Raw genomic sequence first — 20,191 nt, 5'->3', positions numbered from 1 at the left:
ACTGCCAGTTGATGTTTGTGGTTAAAGAGGGTAAGTGTATTGAGGGTTTGATGGCAAGGGGGGTTTTTAGCAGCCAAACAGAGCACAAATTAAAACCTAACGCCAACCACAACCTCAAAACCTAAACTTAACCCCTAGAAAACCAATATTTTGTAGCCCTAACTGGATAAAGTCGGTCTAACTAGATCACTAAGAACCCTAAATGGGACTAAATGTTTGTTTGGGTGGGAACGGTGAAAGTTTGGGGTGCGTGAGCTTCCCCTGTATCGTGAGAGTGCACAACGGTGGTCCTGGCCTCGGCTTTGGGCGCCGGTTAAATTCCCCTAACCTAACCCGCCAGATCCTGCAGGGGACAGTAAGCGTATCTCTGGACTGGATTCATTCCCACCCTACCCTCCGAAAGGGGACTTCCTGTCGGAGGACGGGACCAAGTACTGGCACCTGGCAAAAAACAACTAAGCCATGTTTAAACAGTAAAGTTAAATACTTACCTGCTGTTAAATAAGATTGTTCAGAATTCAGACTCAGTTGCAGCAGAGACACGCCTGAAGAAGGTCAAACACGACCGAAATATCGCGACAGGTCCTGCTGCTTGTTGTGGGAGACTGGCCCTCTCCCACAAACATAAATGAACACAGAATAATGCTCAATTCAGCATAATTTGGAACCCCTACAACATCCGTTAAGCTCAATTATTAGCACGGATTATATGAACAAATCTTTACTTACCTGTAAGCTTAATTCAGCACAGGACAGAAACTAAACACAAATACTTACCTGTTATGCTAAACTAAGTGCAGGTTAAAGAATTTAAGAGTCAGAAAAGCTTTATTTCACTGCCAGTTGATGTTTCTGGTTAAAGAGGGTAAGTGTATTGAGGGTTTGATGGCAAGGGGGGGTTTTAGCAGCCAAACAGAGCACAAATTAAAACCTAACGCCAACCACAACCTCAAAACCTAAACTTAACCCCTAGAAAACCAATATTTTGTAGCCCTAACTGGATAAAGTCGGTCTAACTAGATCACTAAGAACCCTAAATGGGACTAAATGTTTGTTTGGGTGGGAACGGTGAAAGTTTGGGGTGCGTGAGCTTCCCCTGTATCGTGAGAGTGCACAACGGTGGTCCTGGCCTCGGCTTTGGGCGCCGGTTAAATTCCCCTAACCTAACCCGCCAGATCCTGCAGGGGACAGCAAGCGTATCTCTGGACTGGATTCGTTCCCACCCTACCCTCCGAAAGGGGACTTCCTGTCGGAGGACGGGACCAAGTACTGGCACCTGGCAAAAAACAACTAAGCCATGTTTAAACAGTAAAGTTAAATACTTACCTGCTGTTAAATAAGATTGTTCAGAATTCAGACTCAGTTGCAGCAGAGACACGCCTGAAGAAGGTCAAACACGACCGAAATATCGCGACAGGTCCTGCTGCTTGTTGTGGGAGACTGGCCCTCTCCCACAAACATAAATGAACACAGAATAATGCTCAATTCAGCATAATTTGGAACCCCTACAACATCCGTTAAGCTCAATTATTAGCACGGATTATATGAACAAATCTTTACTTACCTGTAAGCTTAATTCAGCACAGGACAGAAACTAAACACAAATACTTACCTGTTATGCTAAACTAAGTGCAGGTTAAAGAATTTAAGAGTCAGAAAAGCTTTATTTCACTGCCAGTTGATGTTTCTGGTTAAAGAGGGTAAGTGTATTGAGGGTTTGATGGCAAGGGGGGGTTTTAGCAGCCAAACAGAGCACAAATTAAAACCTAACGCCAACCACAACCTCAAAACCTAAACTTAACCCCTAGAAAACCAATATTTTGTAGCCCTAACTGGATAAAGTCGGTCTAACTAGATCACTAAGAACCCTAAATGGGACTAAATGTTTGTTTGGGTGGGAACGGTGAAAGTTTGGGGTGCGTGAGCTTCCCCTGTATCGTGAGAGTGCACAACGGTGGTCCTGGCCTCGGCTTTGGGCGCCGGTTAAATTCCCCTAACCTAACCCGCCAGATCCTGCAGGGGACAGCAAGCGTATCTCTGGACTGGATTCGTTCCCACCCTACCCTCCGAAAGGGGACTTCCTGTCGGAGGACGGGACCAAGTACTGGCACCTGGCAAAAAACAACTAAGCCATGTTTAAACAGTAAAGTTAAATACTTACCTGCTGTTAAATAAGATTGTTCAGAATTCAGACTCAGTTGCAGCAGAGACACGCCTGAAGAAGGTCAAACACGACCGAAATATCGCGACAGGTCCTGCTGCTTGTTGTGGGAGACTGGCCCTCTCCCACAAACATAAATGAACACAGAATAATGCTCAATTCAGCATAATTTGGAACCCCTACAACATCCGTTAAGCTCAATTATTAGCACGGATTATATGAACAAATCTTTACTTACCTGTAAGCTTAATTCAGCACAGGACAGAAACTAAACACAAATACTTACCTGTTATGCTAAACTAAGTGCAGGTTAAAGAATTTAAGAGTCAGAAAAGCTTTATTTCACTGCCAGTTGATGTTTCTGGTTAAAGAGGGTAAGTGTATTGAGGGTTTGATGGCAAGGGGGGGTTTTAGCAGCCAAACAGAGCACAAATTAAAACCTAACGCCAACCACAACCTCAAAACCTAAACTTAACCCCTAGAAAACCAATATTTTGTAGCCCTAACTGGATAAAGTCGGTCTAACTAGATCACTAAGAACCCTAAATGGGACTAAATGTTTGTTTGGGTGGGAACGGTGAAAGTTTGGGGTGCGTGAGCTTCCCCTGTATCGTGAGAGTGCACAACGGTGGTCCTGGCCTCGGCTTTGGGCGCCGGTTAAATTCCCCTAACCTAACCCGCCAGATCCTGCAGGGGACAGCAAGCGTATCTCTGGACTGGATTCATTCCCACCCTACCCTCCGAAAGGGGACTTCCTGTCGGAGGACGGGACCAAGTACTGGCACCTGGCAAAAAACAACTAAGCCATGTTTAAACAGTAAAGTTAAATACTTACCTGCTGTTAAATAAGATTGTTCAGAATTCAGACTCAGTTGCAGCAGAGACACGCCTGAAGAAGGTCAAACACGACCGAAATATCGCGACAGGTCCTGCTGCTTGTTGTGGGAGACTGGCCCTCTCCCACAAACATAAATGAACACAGAATAATGCTCAATTCAGCATAATTTGGAACCCCTACAACATCCGTTAAGCTCAATTATTAGCACGGATTATATGAACAAATCTTTACTTACCTGTAAGCTTAATTCAGCACAGGACAGAAACTAAACACAAATACTTACCTGTTATGCTAAACTAAGTGCAGGTTAAAGAATTTAAGAGTCAGAAAAGCTTTATTTCACTGCCAGTTGATGTTTGTGGTTAAAGAGGGTAAGTGTATTGAGGGTTTGATGGCAAGGGGGGTTTTTAGCAGCCAAACAGAGCACAAATTAAAACCTAACGCCAACCACAACCTCAAAACCTAAACTTAACCCCTAGAAAACCAATATTTTGTAGCCCTAACTGGATAAAGTCGGTCTAACTAGATCACTAAGAACCCTAAATGGGACTAAATGTTTGTTTGGGTGGGAACGGTGAAAGTTTGGGGTGCGTGAGCTTCCCCTGTATCGTGAGAGTGCACAACGGTGGTCCTGGCCTCGGCTTTGGGCGCCGGTTAAATTCCCCTAACCTAACCCGCCAGATCCTGCAGGGGACAGCAAGCGTATCTCTGGACTGGATTCGTTCCCACCCTACCCTCCGAAAGGGGACTTCCTGTCGGAGGACGGGACCAAGTACTGGCACCTGGCAAAAAACAACTAAGCCATGTTTAAACAGTAAAGTTAAATACTTACCTGCTGTTAAATAAGATTGTTCAGAATTCAGACTCAGTTGCAGCAGAGACACGCCTGAAGAAGGTCAAACACGACCGAAATATCGCGACAGGTCCTGCTGCTTGTTGTGGGAGACTGGCCCTCTCCCACAAACATAAATTAACACAGAATAATGCTCAATTCAGCATAATTTGGAACCCCTACAACATCCGTTAAGCTCAATTATTAGCACGGATTATATGAACAAATCTTTACTTACCTGTAAGCTTAATTCAGCACAGGACAGAAACTAAACACAAATACTTACCTGTTATGCTAAACTAAGTGCAGGTTAAAGAATTTAAGAGTCAGAAAAGCTTTATTTCACTGCCAGTTGATGTTTGTGGTTAAAGAGGGTAAGTGTATTGAGGGTTTGATGGCAAGGGGGGTTTTTAGCAGCCAAACAGAGCACAAATTAAAACCTAACGCCAACCACAACCTCAAAACCTAAACTTAACCCCTAGAAAACCAATATTTTGTAGCCCTAACTGGATAAAGTCGGTCTAACTAGATCACTAAGAACCCTAAATGGGACTAAATGTTTGTTTGGGTGGGAACGGTGAAAGTTTGGGGTGCGTGAGCTTCCCCTGTATCGTGAGAGTGCACAACGGTGGTCCTGGCCTCGGCTTTGGGCGCCGGTTAAATTCCCCTAACCTAACCCGCCAGATCCTGCAGGGGACAGCAAGCGTATCTCTGGACTGGATTCGTTCCCACCCTACCCTCCGAAAGGGGACTTCCTGTCGGAGGACGGGACCAAGTACTGGCACCTGGCAAAAAACAACTAAGCCATGTTTAAACAGTAAAGTTAAATACTTACCTGCTGTTAAATAAGATTGTTCAGAATTCAGACTCAGTTGCAGCAGAGACACGCCTGAAGAAGGTCAAACACGACCGAAATATCGCGACAGGTCCTGCTGCTTGTTGTGGGAGACTGGCCCTCTCCCACAAACATAAATGAACACAGAATAATGCTCAATTCAGCATAATTTGGAACCCCTACAACATCCGTTAAGCTCAATTATTAGCACGGATTATATGAACAAATCTTTACTTACCTGTAAGCTTAATTCAGCACAGGACAGAAACTAAACACAAATACTTACCTGTTATGCTAAACTAAGTGCAGGTTAAAGAATTTAAGAGTCAGAAAAGCTTTATTTCACTGCCAGTTGATGTTTCTGGTTAAAGAGGGTAAGTGTATTGAGGGTTTGATGGCAAGGGGGGGTTTTAGCAGCCAAACAGAGCACAAATTAAAACCTAACGCCAACCACAACCTCAAAACCTAAACTTAACCCCTAGAAAACCAATATTTTGTAGCCCTAACTGGATAAAGTCGGTCTAACTAGATCACTAAGAACCCTAAATGGGACTAAATGTTTGTTTGGGTGGGAACGGTGAAAGTTTGGGGTGCGTGAGCTTCCCCTGTATCGTGAGAGTGCACAACGGTGGTCCTGGCCTCGGCTTTGGGCGCCGGTTAAATTCCCCTAACCTAACCCGCCAGATCCTGCAGGGGACAGCAAGCGTATCTCTGGACTGGATTCGTTCCCACCCTACCCTCCGAAAGGGGACTTCCTGTCGGAGGACGGGACCAAGTACTGGCACCTGGCAAAAAACAACTAAGCCATGTTTAAACAGTAAAGTTAAATACTTACCTGCTGTTAAATAAGATTGTTCAGAATTCAGACTCAGTTGCAGCAGAGACACGCCTGAAGAAGGTCAAACACGACCGAAATATCGCGACAGGTCCTGCTGCTTGTTGTGGGAGACTGGCCCTCTCCCACAAACATAAATGAACACAGAATAATGCTCAATTCAGCATAATTTGGAACCCCTACAACATCCGTTAAGCTCAATTATTAGCACGGATTATATGAACAAATCTTTACTTACCTGTAAGCTTAATTCAGCACAGGACAGAAACTAAACACAAATACTTACCTGTTATGCTAAACTAAGTGCAGGTTAAAGAATTTAAGAGTCATGAAAAGCTTTATTTCACTGCCAGTTGATGTTTGTGGTTAAAGAGGGTAAGTGTATTGAGGGTTTGATGGCAAGGGGGGGTTTTAGCAGCCAAACAGAGCACAAATTAAAACCTAACGCCAACCACAACCTCAAAACCTAAACTTAACCCCTAGAAAACCAATATTTTGTAGCCCTAACTGGATAAAGTCGGTCTAACTAGATCACTAAGAACCCTAAATGGGACTAAATGTTTGTTTGGGTGGGAACGGTGAAAGTTTGGGGTGCGTGAGCTTCCCCTGTATCGTGAGAGTGCACAACGGTGGTCCTGGCCTTGGCTTTGGGCGCCGGTTAAATTCCCCTAACCTAACCAGCCAGATCCTGCAGGGGACAGTAAGCGTATCTCTGGACTGGATCCGTTCCCACCCTACCCTCCGAAAGGGGACTTCCTGTCGGAGGACGGGACCAAGTACTGGCACCTGGCAAAAAACAACTAAGCCATGTTTAAACAGTAAAGTTAAATACTTACCTGCTGTTAAATAAGATTGTTCAGAATTCAGACTCAGTTGCAGCAGAGACACGCCTGAAGAAGGTCAAACACGACCGAAATATCGCGACAGGTCCTGCTGCTTGTTGTGGGAGACTGGCCCTCTCCCACAAACATAAATGAACACAGAATAATGCTCAATTCAGCATAATTTGGAACCCCTACAACATCCGTTAAGCTCAATTATTAGCACGGATTATATGAACAAATCTTTACTTACCTGTAAGCTTAATTCAGCACAGGACAGAAACTACACACAAATACTTACCTGTTATGCTAAACTAAGTGCAGGTTAAAGAATTTAAGAGTCTGAAAAGCTTTATTTCACTGCCAGTTGATGTTTGTGGTTAAAGAGGGTAAGTGTATTGAGGGTTTGATGGCAAGGGGGGTTTTTAGCAGCCAAACAGAGCACAAATTAAAACCTAACGCCAACCACAACCTCAAAACCTAAACTTAACCCCTAGAAAACCAATATTTTGTAGCCCTAACTGGATAAAGTCGGTCTAACTAGATCACTAAGAACCCTAAATGGGACTAAATGTTTGTTTGGGTGGGAGCGGTGAAAGTTTGGGGTGCGTGAGCTTCCCCTGTATCGTGAGAGTGCACAACGGTGGTCCTGGCCTCGGCTTTGGGCGCCGGTTAAATTCCCCTAACCTAACCAGCCAGATCCTGCAGGGGACAGTAAGCGTATCTCTGGACTGGATCCGTTCCCACCCTACCCTCCGAAAGGGGACTTCCTGTCGGAGGACGGGACCAAGTACTGGCACCTGGCAAAAAACAACTAAGCCATGTTTAAACAGTAAAGTTAAATACTTACCTGCTGTTAAATAAGATTGTTCAGAATTCAGACTCAGTTGCAGCAGAGACACGCCTGAAGAAGGTCAAACACGACCGAAATATCGCGACAGGTCCTGCTGCTTGTTGTGGGAGACTGGCCCTCTCCCACAAACATAAATGAACACAGAATAATGCTCAATTCAGCATAATTTGGAACCCCTACAACATCCGTTAAGCTCAATTATTAGCACGGATTATATGAACAAATCTTTACTTACCTGTAAGCTTAATTCAGCACAGGACAGAAGCTAAACACAAATACTTACCTGTTATGCTAAACTAAGTGCAGGTTAAAGAATTTAAGAGTCTGAAAATCTTTATTTCACTGCCAGTTGATGTTTGTGGTTAAAGAGGGTAAGTGTATTGAGGGTTTGATGGCAAGGGGGGGTTTTAGCAGCCAAACAGAGCACAAATTAAAACCTAACGCCAACCACAACCTCAAAACCTAAACTTAACCCCTAGAAAACCAATATTTTGTAGTCCTAACTGGATAAAGTCGGTCTAACTAGATCACTAAGAACCCTAAATGGGACTAAATGTTTGTTTGGGTGGGAACGGTGAAAGTTTGGGGTGCGTGAGCTTCCCCTGTATCGTGAGAGTGCACAACGGTGGTCCTGGCCTCGGCTTTGGGCGCCGGTTAAATTCCCCTAACCTAACCAGCCAGATCCTGCAGGGGACAGTAAGCGTATCTCTGGACTGGATCCGTTCCCACCCTACCCTCCGAAAGGGGACTTCCTGTCGGAGGACGGGACCAAGTACTGGCACCTGGCAAAAAACAACTAAGCCATGTTTAAACAGTAAAGTTAAATACTTACCTGCTGTTAAATAAGATTGTTCAGAATTCAGACTCAGTTGCAGCAGAGACACGCCTGAAGAAGGTCAAACACGACCGAAATATCGCGACAGGTCCTGCTGCTTGTTGTGGGAGACTGGCCCTCTCCCACAAACATAAATGAACACAGAATAATGCTCAATTCAGCATAATTTGGAACCCCTACAACATCCGTTAAGCTCAATTATTAGCACGGATTATATGAACAAATCTTTACTTACCTGTAAGCTTAATTCAGCACAGGACAGAAACTAAACACAAATACTTACCTGTTATGCTAAACTAAGTGCAGGTTAAAGAATTTAAGAGTCATGAAAAGCTTTATTTCACTGCCAGTTGATGTTTGTGGTTAAAGAGGGTAAGTGTATTGAGGGTTTGATGGCAAGGGGGGTTTTTAGCAGCCAAACAGAGCACAAATTAAAACCTAACGCCAACCACAACCTCAAAACCTAAACTTAACCCCTAGAAAACCAATATTTTGTAGCCCTAACTGGATAAAGTCGGTCTAACTAGATCACTAAGAACCCTAAATGGGACTAAATGTTTGTTTGGGTGGGAACGGTGAAAGTTTGGGGTGCGTGAGCTTCCCCTGTATCGTGAGAGTGCACAACGGTGGTCCTGGCCTCGGCTTTGGGCGCCGGTTAAATTCCCCTAACCTAACCAGCCAGATCCTGCAGGGGACAGTAAGCGTATCTCTGGACTGGATCCGTTCCCACCCTACCCTCCGAAAGGGGACTTCCTGTCGGAGGACGGGACCAAGTACTGGCACCTGGCAAAAAACAACTAAGCCATGTTTAAACAGTAAAGTTAAATACTTACCTGCTGTTAAATAAGATTGTTCAGAATTCAGACTCAGTTGCAGCAGAGACACGCCTGAAGAAGGTCAAACACGACCGAAATATCGCGACAGGTCCTGCTGCTTGTTGTGGGAGACTGGCCCTCTCCCACAAACATAAATGAACACAGAATAATGCTCAATTCAGCATAATTTGGAACCCCTACAACATCCGTTAAGCTCAATTATTAGCACGGATTATATGAACAAATCTTTACTTACCTGTAAGCTTAATTCAGCACAGGACAGAAACTAAACACAAATACTTACCTGTTATGCTAAACTAAGTGCAGGTTAAAGAATTTAAGAGTCTGAAAAGCTTTATTTCACTGCCAGTTGATGTTTGTGGTTAAAGAGGGTAAGTGTATTGAGGGTTTGATGGCAAGGGGGGTTTTTAGCAGCCAAACAGAGCACAAATTAAAACCTAACGCCAACCACAACCTCAAAACCTAAACTTAACCCCTAGAAAACCAATATTTTGTAGCCCTAACTGGATAAAGTCGGTCTAACTAGATCACTAAGAACCCTAAATGGGACTAAATGTTTGTTTGGGTGGGAACGGTGAAAGTTTGGGGTGCGTGAGCTTCCCCTGTATCGTGAGAGTGCACAACGGTGGTCCTGGCCTCGGCTTTGGGCGCCGGTTAAATTCCCCTAACCTAACCCGCCAGATCCTGCAGGGGACAGCAAGCGTATCTCTGGACTGGATTCGTTCCCACCCTACCCTCCGAAAGGGGACTTCCTGTCGGAGGACGGGACCAAGTACTGGCACCTGGCAAAAAACAACTAAGCCATGTTTAAACAGTAAAGTTAAATACTTACCTGCTGTTAAATAAGATTGTTCAGAATTCAGACTCAGTTGCAGCAGAGACACGCCTGAAGAAGGTCAAACACGACCGAAATATCGCGACAGGTCCTGCTGCTTGTTGTGGGAGACTGGCCCTCTCCCACAAACATAAATGAACACAGAATAATGCTCAATTCAGCATAATTTGGAACCCCTACAACATCCGTTAAGCTCAATTATTAGCACGGATTATATGAACAAATCTTTACTTACCTGTAAGCTTAATTCAGCACAGGACAGAAGCTAAACACAAATACTTACCTGTTATGCTAAACTAAGTGCAGGTTAAAGAATTTAAGAGTCTGAAAATCTTTATTTCACTGCCAGTTGATGTTTGTGGTTAAAGAGGGTAAGTGTATTGAGGGTTTGATGGCAAGGGGGGTTTTTAGCAGCCAAATAGAGCACAAATTAAAACCTAACGCCAACCACAACCTCAAAACCTAAACTTAACCCCTAGAAAACCAATATTTTGTAGTCCTAACTGGATAAAGTCGGTCTAACTAGATCACTAAGAACCCTAAATGGGACTAAATGTTTGTTTGGGTGGGAACGGTGAAAGTTTGGGGTGCGTGAGCTTCCCCTGTATCGTGAGAGTGCACAACGGTGGTCCTGGCCTCGGCTTTGGGCGCCGGTTAAATTCCCCTAACCTAACCAGCCAGATCCTGCAGGGGACAGTAAGCGTATCTCTGGACTGGATCCGTTCCCACCCTACCCTCCGAAAGGGGACTTCCTGTCGGAGGACGGGACCAAGTACTGGCACCTGGCAAAAAACAACTAAGCCATGTTTAAACAGTAAAGTTAAATACTTACCTGCTGTTAAATAAGATTGTTCAGAATTCAGACTCAGTTGCAGCAGAGACACGCCTGAAGAAGGTCAAACACGACCGAAATATCGCGACAGGTCCTGCTGCTTGTTGTGGGAGACTGGCCCTCTCCCACAAACATAAATGAACACAGAATAATGCTCAATTCAGCATAATTTGGAACCCCTACAACATCCGTTAAGCTCAATTATTAGCACGGATTATATGAACAAATCTTTACTTACCTGTAAGCTTAATTCAGCACAGGACAGAAGCTAAACACAAATACTTACCTGTTATGCTAAACTAAGTGCAGGTTAAAGAATTTAAGAGTCTGAAAATCTTTATTTCACTGCCAGTTGATGTTTGTGGTTAAAGAGGGTAAGTGTATTGAGGGTTTGATGGCAAGGGGGGTTTTTAGCAGCCAAATAGAGCACAAATTAAAACCTAACGCCAACCACAACCTCAAAACCTAAACTTAACCCCTAGAAAACCAATATTTTGTAGCCCTAACTGGATAAAGTCGGTCTAACTAGATCACTAAGAACCCTAAATGGGACTAAATGTTTGTTTGGGTGGGAACGGTGAAAGTTTGGGGTGCGTGAGCTTCCCCTGTATCGTGAGAGTGCACAACGGTGGTCCTGGCCTCGGCTTTGGGCGCCGGTTAAATTCCCCTAACCTAACCCGCCAGATCCTGCAGGGGACAGTAAGCGTATCTCTGGACTGGATCCGTTCCCACCCTACCCTCCGAAAGGGGACTTCCTGTCGGAGGACGGGACCAAGTACTGGCACCTGGCAAAAAACAACTAAGCCATGTTTAAACAGTAAAGTTAAATACTTACCTGCTGTTAAATAAGATTGTTCAGAATTCAGACTCAGTTGCAGCAGAGACACGCCTGAAGAAGGTCAAACACGACCGAAATATCGCGACAGGTCCTGCTGCTTGTTGTGGGAGACTGGCCCTCTCCCACAAACATAAATGAACACAGAATAATGCTCAATTCAGCATAATTTGGAACCCCTACAACATCCGTTAAGCTCAATTATTAGCACGGATTATATGAACAAATCTTTACTTACCTGTAAGCTTAATTCAGCACAGGACAGAAGCTAAACACAAATACTTACCTGTTATGCTAAACTAAGTGCAGGTTAAAGAATTTAAGAGTCTGAAAAGCTTTATTTCACTGCCAGTTGATGTTTGTGGTTAAAGAGGGTAAGTGTATTGAGGGTTTGATGGCAAGGGGGGTTTTTAGCAGCCAAATAGAGCACAAATTAAAACCTAACGCCAACCACAACCTCAAAACCTAAACTTAACCCCTAGAAAACCAATATTTTGTAGTCCTAACTGGATAAAGTCGGTCTAACTAGATCACTAAGAACCCTAAATGGGACTAAATGTTTGTTTGGGTGGGAACGGTGAAAGTTTGGGGTGCGTGAGCTTCCCCTGTATCGTGAGAGTGCACAACGGTGGTCCTGGCCTCGGCTTTGGGCGCCGGTTAAATTCCCCTAACCTAACCAGCCAGATCCTGCAGGGGACAGTAAGCGTATCTCTGGACTGGATCCGTTCCCACCCTACCCTCCGAAAGGGGACTTCCTGTCGGAGGACGGGACCAAGTACTGGCACCTGGCAAAAAACAACTAAGCCATGTTTAAACAGTAAAGTTAAATACTTACCTGCTGTTAAATAAGATTGTTCAGAATTCAGACTCAGTTGCAGCAGAGACACGCCTGAAGAAGGTCAAACACGACCGAAATATCGCGACAGGTCCTGCTGCTTGTTGTGGGAGACTGGCCCTCTCCCACAAACATAAATGAACACAGAATAATGCTCAATTCAGCATAATTTGGAACCCCTACAACATCCGTTAAGCTCAATTATTAGCACGGATTATATGAACAAATCTTTACTTACCTGTAAGCTTAATTCAGCACAGGACAGAAGCTAAACACAAATACTTACCTGTTATGCTAAACTAAGTGCAGGTTAAAGAATTTAAGAGTCTGAAAATCTTTATTTCACTGCCAGTTGATGTTTGTGGTTAAAGAGGGTAAGTGTATTGAGGGTTTGATGGCAAGGGGGGGTTTTAGCAGCCAAATAGAGCACAAATTAAAACCTAACGCCAACCACAACCTCAAAACCTAAACTTAACCCCTAGAAAACCAATATTTTGTAGTCCTAACTGGATAAAGTCGGTCTAACTAGATCACTAAGAACCCTAAATGGGACTAAATGTTTGTTTGGGTGGGAACGGTGAAAGTTTGGGGTGCGTGAGCTTCCCCTGTATCGTGAGAGTGCACAACGGTGGTCCTGGCCTCGGCTTTGGGCGCCGGTTAAATTCCCCTAACCTAACCAGCCAGATCCTGCAGGGGACAGTAAGCGTATCTCTGGACTGGATCCGTTCCCACCCTACCCTCCGAAAGGGGACTTCCTGTCGGAGGACGGGACCAAGTACTGGCACCTGGCAAAAAACAACTAAGCCATGTTTAAACAGTAAAGTTAAATACTTACCTGCTGTTAAATAAGATTGTTCAGAATTCAGACTCAGTTGCAGCAGAGACACGCCTGAAGAAGGTCAAACACGACCGAAATATCGCGACAGGTCCTGCTGCTTGTTGTGGGAGACTGGCCCTCTCCCACAAACATAAATGAACACAGAATAATGCTCAATTCAGCATAATTTGGAACCCCTACAACATCCGTTAAGCTCAATTATTAGCACGGATTATATGAACAAATCTTTACTTACCTGTAAGCTTAATTCAGCACAGGACAGAAGCTAAACACAAATACTTACCTGTTATGCTAAACTAAGTGCAGGTTAAAGAATTTAAGAGTCTGAAAATCTTTATTTCACTGCCAGTTGATGTTTGTGGTTAAAGAGGGTAAGTGTATTGAGGGTTTGATGGCAAGGGGGGTTTTTAGCAGCCAAATAGAGCACAAATTAAAACCTAACGCCAACCACAACCTCAAAACCTAAACTTAACCCCTAGAAAACCAATATTTTGTAGCCCTAACTGGATAAAGTCGGTCTAACTAGATCACTAAGAACCCTAAATGGGACTAAATGTTTGTTTGGGTGGGAGCGGTGAAAGTTTGGGGTGCGTGAGCTTCCCCTGTATCGTGAGAGTGCACAACGGTGGTCCTGGCCTCGGCTTTGGGCGCCGGTTAAATTCCCCTAACCTAACCAGCCAGATCCTGCAGGGGACAGTAAGCGTATCTCTGGACTGGATCCGTTCCCACCCTACCCTCCGAAAGGGGACTTCCTGTCGGAGGACGGGACCAAGTACTGGCACCTGGCAAAAAACAACTAAGCCATGTTTAAACAGTAAAGTTAAATACTTACCTGCTGTTAAATAAGATTGTTCAGAATTCAGACTCAGTTGCAGCAGAGACACGCCTGAAGAAGGTCAAACACGACCGAAATATCGCGACAGGTCCTGCTGCTTGTTGTGGGAGACTGGCCCTCTCCCACAAACATAAATGAACACAGAATAATGCTCAATTCAGCATAATTTGGAACCCCTACAACATCCGTTAAGCTCAATTATTAGCACGGATTATATGAACAAATCTTTACTTACCTGTAAGCTTAATTCAGCACAGGACAGAAGCTAAACACAAATACTTACCTGTTATGCTAAACTAAGTGCAGGTTAAAGAATTTAAGAGTCTGAAAATCTTTATTTCACTGCCAGTTGATGTTTGTGGTTAAAGAGGGTAAGTGTATTGAGGGTTTGATGGCAAGGGGGGTTTTTAGCAGCCAAATAGAGCACAAATTAAAACCTAACGCCAACCACAACCTCAAAACCTAAACTTAACCCCTAGAAAACCAATATTTTGTAGTCCTAACTGGATAAAGTCGGTCTAACTAGATCACTAAGAACCCTAAATGGGACTAAATGTTTGTTTGGGTGGGAACGGTGAAAGTTTGGGGTGCGTGAGCTTCCCCTGTATCGTGAGAGTGCACAACGGTGGTCCTGGCCTCGGCTTTGGGCGCCGGTTAAATTCCCCTAACCTAACCAGCCAGATCCTGCAGGGGACAGTAAGCGTATCTCTGGACTGGATCCGTTCCCACCCTACCCTCCGAAAGGGGACTTCCTGTCGGAGGACGGGACCAAGTACTGGCACCTGGCAAAAAACAACTAAGCCATGTTTAAACAGTAAAGTTAAATACTTACCTGCTGTTAAATAAGATTGTTCAGAATTCAGACTCAGTTGCAGCAGAGACACGCCTGAAGAAGGTCAAACACGACCGAAATATCGCGACAGGTCCTGCTGCTTGTTGTGGGAGACTGGCCCTCTCCCACAAACATAAATGAACACAGAATAATGCTCAATTCAGCATAATTTGGAACCCCTACAACATCCGTTAAGCTCAATTATTAGCACGGATTATATGAACAAATCTTTACTTACCTGTAAGCTTAATTCAGCACAGGACAGAAGCTAAACACAAATACTTACCTGTTATGCTAAACTAAGTGCAGGTTAAAGAATTTAAGAGTCTGAAAAGCTTTATTTCACTGCCAGTTGATGTTTGTGGTTAAAGAGGGTAAGTGTATTGAGGGTTTGATGGCAAGGGGGGTTTTTAGCAGCCAAATAGAGCACAAATTAAAACCTAACGCCAACCACAACCTCAAAACCTAAACTTAACCCCTAGAAAACCAATATTTTGTAGCCCTAACTGGATAAAGTCGGTCTAACTAGATCACTAAGAACCCTAAATGGGACTAAATGTTTGTTTGGGTGGGAGCGGTGAAAGTTTGGGGTGCGTGAGCTTCCCCTGTATCGTGAGAGTGCACAACGGTGGTCCTGGCCTCGGCTTTGGGCGCCGGTTAAATTCCCCTAACCTAACCAGCCAGATCCTGCAGGGGACAGTAAGCGTATCTCTGGACTGGATCCGTTCCCACCCTACCCTCCGAAAGGGGACTTCCTGTCGGAGGACGGGACCAAGTACTGGCACCTGGCAAAAAACAACTAAGCCATGTTTAAACAGTAAAGTTAAATACTTACCTGCTGTTAAATAAGATTGTTCAGAATTCAGACTCAGTTGCAGCAGAGACACGCCTGAAGAAGGTCAAACACGACCGAAATATCGCGACAGGTCCTGCTGCTTGTTGTGGGAGACTGGCCCTCTCCCACAAACATAAATGAACACAGAATAATGCTCAATTCAGCATAATTTGGAACCCCTACAACATCCGTTAAGCTCAATTATTAGCACGGATTATATGAACAAATCTTTACTTACCTGTAAGCTTAATTCAGCACAGGACAGAAGCTAAACACAAATACTTACCTGTTATGCTAAACTAAGTGCAGGTTAAAGAATTTAAGAGTCTGAAAATCTTTATTTCACTGCCAGTTGATGTTTGTGGTTAAAGAGGGTAAGTGTATTGAGGGTTTGATGGCAAGGGGGGTTTTTAGCAGCCAAATAGAGCACAAATTAAAACCTAACGCCAACCACAACCTCAAAACCTAAACTTAACCCCTAGAAAACCAATATTTTGTAGTCCTAACTGGATAAAGTCGGTCTAACTAGATCACTAAGAACCCTAAATGGGACTAAATGTTTGTTTGGGTGGGAACGGTGAAAGTTTGGGGTGCGTGAGCTTCCCCTGTATCGTGAGAGTGCACAACGGTGGTCCTGGCCTCGGCTTTGGGCGCCGGTTAAATTCCCCTAACCTAACCAGCCAGATCCTGCAGGGGACAGTAAGCGTATCTCTGGACTGGATCCGTTCCCACCCTACCCTCCGAAAGGGGACTTCCTGTCGGAGGACGGGACCAAGTACTGGCACCTGGCAAAAAACAACTAAGCCATGTTTAAACAGTAAAGTTAAATACTTACCTGCTGTTAAATAAGATTGTTCAGAATTCAGACTCAGTTGCAGCAGAGACACGCCTGAAGAAGGTCAAACACGACCGAAATATCGCGACAGGTCCTGCTGCTTGTTGTGGGAGACTGGCCCTCTCCCACAAACATAAATGAACACAGAATAATGCTCAATTCAGCATAATTTGGAACCCCTACAACATCCGTTAAGCTCAATTATTAGCACGGATTATATGAACAAATCTTTACTTACCTGTAAGCTTAATTCAGCACAGGACAGAAGCTAAACACAAATACTTACCTGTTATGCTAAACTAAGTGCAGGTTAAAGAATTTAAGAGTCTGAAAATCTTTATTTCACTGCCAGTTGATGTTTGTGGTTAAAGAGGGTAAGTGTATTGAGGGTTTGATGGCAAGGGGGGTTTTTAGCAGCCAAATAGAGCACAAATTAAAACCTAACGCCAACCACAACCTCAAAACCTAAACTTAACCCCTAGAAAACCAATATTTTGTAGCCCTAACTGGATAAAGTCGGTCTAACTAGATCACTAAGAACCCTAAATGGGACTAAATGTTTGTTTGGGTGGGAGCGGTGAAAGTTTGGGGTGCGTGAGCTTCCCCTGTATCGTGAGAGTGCACAACGGTGGTCCTGGCCTCGGCTTTGGGCGCCGGTTAAATTCCCCTAACCTAACCAGCCAGATCCTGCAGGGGACAGTAAGCGTATCTCTGGACTGGATCCGTTCCCACCCTACCCTCCGAAAGGGGACTTCCTGTCGGAGGACGGGACCAAGTACTGGCACCTGGCAAAAAACAACTAAGCCATGTTTAAACAGTAAAGTTAAATACTTACCTGCTGTTAAATAAGATTGTTCAGAATTCAGACTCAGTTGCAGCAGAGACACGCCTGAAGAAGGTCAAACACGACCGAAATATCGCGACAGGTCCTGCTGCTTGTTGTGGGAGACTGGCCCTCTCCCACAAACATAAATGAACACAGAATAATGCTCAATTCAGCATAATTTGGAACCCCTACAACATCCGTTAAGCTCAATTATTAGCACGGATTATATGAACAAATCTTTACTTACCTGTAAGCTTAATTCAGCACAGGACAGAAGCTAAACACAAATACTTACCTGTTATGCTAAACTAAGTGCAGGTTAAAGAATTTAAGAGTCTGAAAATCTTTATTTCACTGCCAGTTGATGTTTGTGGTTAAAGAGGGTAAGTGTATTGAGGGTTTGATGGCAAGGGGGGGTTTTAGCAGCCAAATAGAGCACAAATTAAAACCTAACGCCAACCACAACCTCAAAACCTAAACTTAACCCCTAGAAAACCAATATTTTGTAGTCCTAACTGGATAAAGTCGGTCTAACTAGATCACTAAGAACCCTAAATGGGACTAAATGTTTGTTTGGGTGGGAACGGTGAAAGTTTGGGGTGCGTGAGCTTCCCCTGTATCGTGAGAGTGCACAACGGTGGTCCTGGCCTCGGCTTTGGGCGCCGGTTAAATTCCCCTAACCTAACCAGCCAGATCCTGCAGGGGACAGTAAGCGTATCTCTGGACTGGATCCGTTCCCACCCTACCCTCCGAAAGGGGACTTCCTGTCGGAGGACGGGACCAAGTACTGGCACCTGGCAAAAAACAACTAAGCCATGTTTAAACAGTAAAGTTAAATACTTACCTGCTGTTAAATAAGATTGTTCAGAATTCAGACTCAGTTGCAGCAGAGACACGCCTGAAGAAGGTCAAACACGACCGAAATATCGCGACAGGTCCTGCTGCTTGTTGTGGGAGACTGGCCCTCTCCCACAAACATAAATGAACACAGAATAATGCTCAATTCAGCATAATTTGGAACCCCTACAACATCCGTTAAGCTCAATTATTAGCACGGATTATATGAACAAATCTTTACTTACCTGTAAGCTTAATTCAGCACAGGACAGAAGCTAAACACAAATACTTACCTGTTATGCTAAACTAAGTGCAGGTTAAAGAATTTAAGAGTCTGAAAATCTTTATTTCACTGCCAGTTGATGTTTGTGGTTAAAGAGGGTAAGTGTATTGAGGGTTTGATGGCAAGGGGGGGTTTTAGCAGCCAAATAGAGCACAAATTAAAACCTAACGCCAACCACAACCTCAAAACCTAAACTTAACCCCTAGAAAACCAATATTTTGTAGTCCTAACTGGATAAAGTCGGTCTAACTAGATCACTAAGAACCCTAAATGGGACTAAATGTTTGTTTGGGTGGGAACGGTGAAAGTTTGGGGTGCGTGAGCTTCCCCTGTATCGTGAGAGTGCACAACGGTGGTCCTGGCCTCGGCTTTGGGCGCCGGTTAAATTCCCCTAACCTAACCAGCCAGATCCTGCAGGGGACAGTAAGCGTATCTCTGGACTGGATCCGTTCCCACCCTACCCTCCGAAAGGGGACTTCCTGTCGGAGGACGGGACCAAGTACTGGCACCTGGCAAAAAACAACTAAGCCATGTTTAAACAGTAAAGTTAAATACTTACCTGCTGTTAAATAAGATTGTTCAGAATTCAGACTCAGTTGCAGCAGAGACACGCCTGAAGAAGGTCAAACACGACCGAAATATCGCGACAGGTCCTGCTGCTTGTTGTGGGAGACTGGCCCTCTCCCACAAACATAAATGAACACAGAATAATGCTCAATTCAGCATAATTTGGAACCCCTACAACATCCGTTAAGCTCAATTATTAGCACGGATTATATGAACAAATCTTTACTTACCTGTAAGCTTAATTCAGCACAGGACAGAAGCTAAACACAAATACTTACCTGTTATGCTAAACTAAGTGCAGGTTAAAGAATTTAAGAGTCTGAAAAGCTTTATTTCACTGCCAGTTGATGTTTGTGGTTAAAGAGGGTAAGTGTATTGAGGGTTTGATGGCAAGGGGGGTTTTTAGCAGCCAAATAGAGCACAAATTAAAACCTAACGCCAACCACAACCTCAAAACCTAAACTTAACCCCTAGAAAACCAATATTTTGTAGCCCTAACTGGATAAAGTCGGTCTAACTAGATCACTAAGAACCCTAAATGGGACTAAATGTTTGTTTGGGTGGGACCGGTGAAAGTTTGGGGTGCGTGAGCTTCCCCTGTATCGTGAGAGTGCACAACGGTGGTCCTGGCCTCGGCTTTGGGCGCCGGTTAAATTCCCCTAACCTAACCAGCCAGATCCTGCAGGGGACAGTAAGCGTATCTCTGGACTGGATCCGTTCCCACCCTACCCTCCGAAAGGGGACTTCCTGTCGGAGGACGGGACCAAGTACTGGCACCTGGCAAAAAACAACTAAGCCATGTTTAAACAGTAAAGTTAAATACTTACCTGCTGTTAAATAAGATTGTTCAGAATTCAGACTCAGTTGCAGCAGAGACACGCCTGAAGAAGGTCAAACACGACCGAAATATCGCGACAGGTCCTGCTGCTTGTTGTGGGAGACTGGCCCTCTCCCACAAACATAAATGAACACAGAATAATGCTCAATTCAGCATAATTTGGAACCCCTACAACATCCGTTAAGCTCAATTATTAGCACGGATTATATGAACAAATCTTTACTTACCTGTAAGCTTAATTCAGCACAGGACAGAAGCTAAACACAAATACTTACCTGTTATGCTAAACTAAGTGCAGGTTAAAGAATTTAAGAGTCTGAAAATCTTTATTTCACTGCCAGTTGATGTTTGTGGTTAAAGAGGGTAAGTGTATTGAGGGTTTGATGGCAAGGGGGGTTTTTAGCAGCCAAATAGAGCACAAATTAAAACCTAACGCCAACCACAACCTCAAAACCTAAACTTAACCCCTAGAAAACCAATAT

The sequence above is a fragment of the Denticeps clupeoides genome, unplaced genomic scaffold, assembly GCF_900700375.1.
Source record: "Denticeps clupeoides unplaced genomic scaffold, fDenClu1.1, whole genome shotgun sequence".
Classification (NCBI taxonomy): Eukaryota; Metazoa; Chordata; class Actinopteri; order Clupeiformes; family Denticipitidae; genus Denticeps; species Denticeps clupeoides.
Note: the sequence above shows the minus strand (reverse complement) of the source record.